Below are 7,516 nucleotides of genomic sequence, written 5' to 3' on the forward strand. Positions count from 1 at the left end.
GGAAAAAAGCAAAAACCCCTACTCAAATTAGAAAATTAAACTTTAAACATGGGCAGGGGCGGTGTTACCAACTGTAAAGGGTATAATTGCTTGCAATTTCTGAGGGGCAGGGTCCCTCTCCGGCGGCACCCAGCTCAAGCTGTATTTCTGTACACCTATAAAAGATGCCTGTGTAAACTGAACTCTGAATCAAAAACATTGTGAAATCCTAAAGTCAAATCAAGCACCTAAAGGGGTAAAAGCAAGGGCTAATTGTTTTTTCCCCTAACAAAATCTTAACAACCGGTTCCCTATAAAAAGTTCTGATTTAAGGGATGTGCCCCAGTATGTATTTTTTGTACCAACAGGCTTTCCATACGTCTGTATTTTCCCAGGAGGAATTTTTAAATGATTTAAGAACCAAAAAGCCTGACCTGTCCGGGAAAATACGGATGTATGTTAACCCTGCCTAAAGCTCTTTTTAAAAAATATGGGCCTGAACTAGAAATGAGCGCCGTTTCACACGTGTGGGTCCCCGCCACTCCCTGGGGGTGACCAGATGTCCCGATTTTATAGGGACAGTCCCGATTTTGAGGTCTTTTTCTTATATAGGCTCCTATTACCTCCCACCCCCTGTCCTGATTTTTCACACTTGCTGTCTGGTCACCCTAGGGTGTGCACATGTGTGGGTCCCAGCTGCTCCCTGCCCCCCTCATTGAAGCAGGTGTGCAGGGTTACTGCCCTGGGAACTGCAGGGCACCAGTGGACGTGGGGCCAGCTGCAGACAGGGGCGTGGGGCAGGGCTAGCTGGAGGCAGGGGGTGCAGGGCTGGCTGCAGGCAGGGCAGGAGGTGAGGGGGGTGGCTGGAGGCAGGGCAGGGGGTGCGGGGGTGGCTGGAGGCAGGGGCTGGCTGCAGGCAGGGGGTGCGGGGGTGGCTGGAGATAGGGGCTGCCTGCAGGCAGGAGGTGCAGGGGCTGGCTGCAGGCAGGGGCTGGCTGCAGGCAGGGAGTGCAGGGGGTGGCTGGAGGCAGGGCAGGGGGTGTGGGGATGGCTGGAGGCAGGGGCTGGCTGCAGGCAGGGGGTGCAGGGGTGGCTGGAGACAGGGGCTGGCTGCAGGCAGGGGCTGGCTGCAGGCAGGGAGTGCAGGGGGTGGCTGGAGGCAGGGCAGGGGGGTACGGGGGTGGCTGGAGGCAGGGGATGGCTGCGGGCAGGGCAGGGGGTGCGGGGGTGGCTGGAGGCAGGGGCTGGCTGCAGGCAGGGGGTGCGGGGGTGGCTTGAGGCAGGGGCTGGCTGCAGGCAGGGTGGTGGGTGCTCACGGGGAGAGCGGCTCAGAGCAGCCCGAGCAGCAGGATGCAGCCCAGGCCCAGCAGAGCAGCTGGGGACCTACCAGGCAGCAGCGGGAGCCCCAGGGCCAGGGGTTGGGGGAGCAGCAGCAGCACCAGGACTCGTGCCAGGGCCAGGCGGTAGCCCACATGGCTCCAGCAGTGCAGCGCCCCCAGTGGCCGGAGGAGGAATTACATCACTTCCCAGCAAGAGCCCAGCAAAGCCTCAGCGCCCCCTGCAGGGAAGCGGGTTAACAACCAGTTCTAAAACTGCTTCAAAATGTAACAACCGGTTCGCGCGAACTGGTGCAAACCGGCTCCAGCTCACCACTGCCTCTGTCCCTATCCCCTGGTGTATCTACCACTCCTCCCAGTTTAGTGTCATCTGCAAACTTGCTGAGGCAATCCATGCCATCCTCCAGATCATTTATGAAGATATTGAACAAAACCGGCCCCAGGACCGACCCTTGGGGCACTCCGCTTGATACCGGCTGCCAGCTAGACATGGAGCCATTGATCACTACCCGTTGAGCCCGACAATCTAGCCAGCTTTCTATCCACCTTATAGTCCATTCATCCAGCCCATACTTCTTTAACTGGCTGGCAAGAATACTATGGGAGACCGTATCAAAAGCTTTGCTAAAGTCAAGGCATAACATGTCCACCGCTTTCCCCTCATCCACAGAGCCAGTTATCTCAACATAGAAGGCAATTAGGTTAGTCAGGCATAAGTTGCCCTTGGTGAATCCATGCTGGCTGAGTCAGAGTCTAACATATTCATAGATGCAGAGTCAAAAATAGATAGTATTTTTAGTATAGTATAAGTGACTAACACTCTTCTCTAAAAGGCAGATCTCCCTCGCTCTTTGTCTTACCCTATAACCACTAAAGCATAATCCCTCCCCTTGTCTTGAGAAATTTTGCAACTAGAAATTATAATTCAGAACCACAGGAAAAAGATGACAATGGGAAAGAATATAGCACCCCCCAACTCTCCCCTTGTAATCACACAAATTGATCCTGTGGGATATGCCCTAAGTTTGCCTATCACAGTTTGTTTGACTGAACCTTTTAAAGTAAAAATCTTGAGCAAAACAGTAATTTCCCACTGTTTGTAATTCTATAGGTTAGTCATGATGATGATGTGCTAACGCCATACTTACTTGCCTTCTTGTAATTCTGGAGGGACTACACTTCCCTCATTTCCTCATCTATGATGAACTGCAGACTAATTGTGAGGCATTGACGTGACTGTAAAATTGCAGTGCCAGAGATACATAGATTTCTTTAAAGTGCAGTTATAGGCTGAAATGTAACTCTTTAGAAATAATGCCTTTGAATATGTGTATCTTTACTTCTTTTGTGTCCTGTGGTCCCCGTGTATCTGTCCAAATCATAACCACCTTGTTTACTGCAATCACTCCTGAGCCAATCTGTCTTTGGCAGAGTAAAACTGATTCTGTCTTAGTCACAACTGCCAAGTAAGTTCCAATTCCAGGGTTTTTCTTGTTGGTGACAACATTAAAAAACACAAAGAGCACAGGATGGTTTTTAAAAAAGTAAGCTGAGCTGTAGGGTTAGTGGTCAGAAATAACTTAATTTTTGACATTGAACTAAGGAAATGTAACAAGAATAGATAGATAACACAGAGGTGATTTATGCAACTCTCTATTATGGATTCCACAGAACAGGTCTGGATAATTCAAGTTAATTCTGTGTCCTGTGACTGAAATTAAAACTTTCTAGGAGCAAGGTGTTACTGAGGTTCCAGGGGTTCATTTTCAGTCAGAGGCAGCCAAGGATTATCATAGAATATCAGGGTTGGAAGGGACCCCAGAAGGTCATCTAGTCCAACCCCCTGCTCGAAGCAGGACCAATTCCCAGTTAAATCATCCCAGCCAGGGCTTTGTCAAGCCTGACCTTAAAAACCTCTAAGGAAGGAGATTCTACCACCTCCCTAGGTAACGCATTCCAGTGTTTCACCACCCTCTTAGTGAAAAAGTTTTTCCTAATATCCAATCTAAACCTCCCCCCATTGCAACTTGAGACCATTACTCCTCGTTCTGTCATCTGCTACCATTGAGAACAGTCTAGAGCCATCCTCTTTGGAACCCCCTTTCAGGTAGTTGAAAGCAGCTATCAAATCCCCCCTCATTCTTCTCTTCTGCAGACTAAACAATCCCAGCTCCCTCAGCCTCTCCTCATAAGTCATGTGCTCTAGACCCCTAATCATTTTTGTTGCCCTTCGCTGGACTCTCCAATTTATCCACATCCTTCTTGTAGTGTGGGGCCCAAAACTGGACACAGTACTCCAGATGAGGCCTCACCAGTGTCGAATAGAGGGGAACGATCACGTCCCTCGATCTGCTCGCTATGCCCCTGTCACGGAGTGTGGGGGAGTCCAGGCCCTGCACCCCTCTTCCTGGGATTCACTGAGACTCTCAGCCAGCCAGTAAAACAGAAGGTTTATTGGACAACAGGAACACAGTCCAAAACAGAGCTTGTGGGTACACCCAGGACCCCTCAGTCAAGTCCTTCTGGGGGAGCAGGGAGCTTAGACCCCAGCCCCGGGGTTCCCTGTGTTCCTCCACCCAGCCCCAAACTGAAACTAAACCCACCCAGCAGGTTCCCTGCTGCAGCCTCCGTCCACATTCCTGGGCAGAGGTGTTACCTCCCCCTCCCCGTCCTGGCTCAGGTAACAGGCTCTCAGGTCTCCCGTCCCCAGGGCACATTCCCAGGTCAACACTCCCCCCCTCCCTGCTGCGTCACATCGTCACAGCCCCTACTTATACATCCCAAAATGCCATTGGCCTTCTTGGCAACAAGGGCACACTGCTGACTCATATCCAGCTTCTCGTCCACTTTCACCCCTAGGTCCTTTTCCGCAGAACTGCTGCCTAGCCATTCGGTCCCTAGTCTATAGCGGTGCATTGGATTCTTCCATCCTAAGTGCAGGACCCTGCACTTATCCTTATTGAACCTCATCAGATTTCTTTTGGCCCAATCCTCCAATTTGTCTAGGTCCTTCTGTATCCTATCCCTCCCCTCCAGCGTATCTACCACTCCTCCCAGTTTAGTATCATCCGCAAATTTGCTGAGAGTGCAATCCACACCATCCTCCAGATCATTTATGAAGATATTGAACAAAACCGGCCCCAGGACCGACCCCTGGGGCACTCCACTTGACACCGGCTGCCAACTAGACATGGAGCCATTGATCACTACCCGTTGAGCCCGACAATCTAGCCAGCTTTCTACCCACCTTATAGTGCATTCATCCAGCCCATACTTCCTTAACTTGCTGACAAGAATACTGTGGGAGACCGTGTCAAAAGCTTTGCTAAAGTCAAGAAACAATACATCCACTGCTTTCCCTTCATCCACAGAACCAGTAATCTCATCATAAAAGGCGATTAGATTAGTCAGGCATGACCTTCCCTTGGTGAATCCATGCTGACTGTTCCTGATCACTTTCCTCTCATGTAAGTGCTTCAGGATTGATTCTTTGAGGACCTGCTCCATGATTTTTCCAGGGACTGAGGTGAGGCTGACTGGCCTGTAGTTCCCAGGATCCTCCTTCTTCCCTTTTTTAAAGATTGGCACTACATTAGCCTTTTTCCAGTCATCTGGGACTTCCCCCGTTCGCCACGAGTTTTCAAAGATAATGGCCAAGGGCTCTGCAATCACAGCCGCCAATTCCTTCAGCACTCTCGGATGCAACTCGTCCGGCCCCATGGACTTGTGCACGTCCACCCTAGGATTTATTTCACCAGTAACTGTCCACAGGTATAGTGCCATCAGTGGAAGCTATAGTGTAACTAGAATCAGGCTAAAACTTAGTCAGACTGAAGACTATGCTGTCTTTATAGATTCCAAGGCCAGAAGAGATCATTGCGATCATCTTGTCTGACCGCATGTATTACACAGGCCATAAAATACCCCCAAAATAATTTACAGAGTATATATTTTAGAAAAAAATCCCATCTTGGTTTGAAAATTGCTGGTGATGGAGAATCCACCATGATCTTTGGCAACTTGTTCCAACAGTTAATTACCCTTACTGTTAAAAATTTATGTCCTATTTCCAGTCTGAATTTTCCTAAATTCAATTTTCAGCCATTGTATTGTGTTAGACCTTTCTCTGAGATTGAGGAGCCCAATATTAAATATTTGTTCCCATGTCTTACAATACAGCATCCACTAGTCTACTGGCGGTGGAGCTGATGAACTGGAGAATTACTAAAGTTGAAAAACCCTAATGTAGACATAGCCCTAGTGTGTACTGTCATAGTGTTTACAGACAGAAAGGACATTAGTTCATCTAATCTTAATTCCTGTGTATCACAGGACCTTAAATTTTACCTAGTCTCCGCTGTATTTAGGCCAATAACTTGTATTTGTCTGAAGCATCTTCCAGAAAGTCATCCAGTGGTGATTTGAAGACATCTAGAGATGGAGAATCCACCACTTCCAGGTCCAGATTTCCAATCAGGCACAGTAAGCATGTGCCTAGGGGTCCCAGCGTTCTAGGGGTGCCTCATCTCTCTAAAACTGTGTGCAACACAGTCAGCTATAGGCAGGGGGGATGCTGAAGATGCTGTGCCTAAGGGTGCATAAGGTGTAAACCTGGCCCTGACCACTTCCCTTGGGAGTTAGTTCCAATGGTTAATCACCCTCCCAGTTAAAATGTGTTTCTTATTTCCAATTAGAATGTGTCTGGCTTCAGCTTCAAGACATTGGTTCTAGTTATCCATTTCTAAGCTAGACTAAAGAGACCATTAGTATCTGGTATTTTCTCCCTGTGAAGGTATTATACACTGTAAACAAGTCACCTCTCTGTTTGATAGTGTAAACAGGTTGTGCTTCTTAAATCTGTCATTGTAAGGCATTTTCTCCTGCTCTCGAATAATTTTTGTGGTTCTTTTCTGCATCTGCTCCAATATTTCAACATCCTTTTTAAAATATAGACACCAATACTAGATGAAGTATTTTAGTATCAGTCTCACCAACACTATGTACAGAGGTAACTACCTTTCTACTCCTATTCACTGCCCCCTGTTTATACATCCAAAGATTGTGATATTCCTTTTTGCCACATCACTGGAAGCTCATGTTGAGTTGCCTGGCCACTATGACTATGACCTCTAGATCCTTTTCAGAGTCACTGCTTTCCAGGATACTGATCCCCATTCTGTAGGTATGGCCTACATTCCTTGCTCCTAGATGAAGAACACTACATTTGGCTGTATTCAAATGCATTTTGTTTGAATGGGCCCAACTTACCAAACAATTCAGATCTCTTTGTACAATTTCCCTGTGCGTATCATTTACCACTTTACCAATATTTCTGTCATCCGCAAATGTTATCAGCAGTGATTTTATATTTACTTCCAGATCACTACTAATCAACATTTTCATCCTCAGGCCTAGTACTGATCCATGCAGACCCCTGCTAGAAATACCTGTTTGGATGACGATTCCCCTTGACAACTACCTTTTGAGGTCTGTCAGACAATTCTTAATCCATTTAATGTGTGCTTTTAGCGATACTGTATAATGCTAATTTTTTAAATCAGAATGTCATGAGGTACTAAGCCAAACATTTTAGAGAAGTCCATTACATCTGAACAGTTACCTTTATCATCCAAACTTGTAATCTTTTTAAAGAATGAAATCAGTTTTTTTTTTACCAGACCTATTTTCCATAAAAACCATACAGACTGGCATTAGTTATATTACTGTCCTTTAATTCTGTATTAATTGAATCCCATAGCAACTTTTTAATTCTTTTGCCCAGGACTGATGTCAGGCGTATCAACCTATAGTTACCTTGGTCATTCTGCTTGCCCTTTTTTAATATTGGCACAACATTAGGATTCCTCCAGTATCCTAGAATTTCCCTGATATTCCAAGTTTTTAAAAAATGAACATCAGTGGGCTAGAGATCACCTTACCCAGCTTTTGCTGGGTGCAAGTTATTCAGAATTGCTAATTTGAAAATGTTTACCCCTAATAGATGTTCTTTAACATCCTCACTGGTTACTAAATGGATGGGAAAGCACTTTGTCATCCTTAAGGGATAAAAGCACATCACTCTGCTTCTTTCCTATTCTATGGGATAGAAATGTTTATTGATCACTTCTGCCTTTTCTGCATCATAATGAACAATTTTACCATCTCCATCTGCTAAAGGAACTATGCCATTGCTAGGATTT

The sequence above is a fragment of the Chelonia mydas genome, chromosome 13 (genome assembly GCF_015237465.2).
Source record: "Chelonia mydas isolate rCheMyd1 chromosome 13, rCheMyd1.pri.v2, whole genome shotgun sequence".
NCBI lineage: Eukaryota > Metazoa > Chordata > Testudines > Cheloniidae > Chelonia > Chelonia mydas.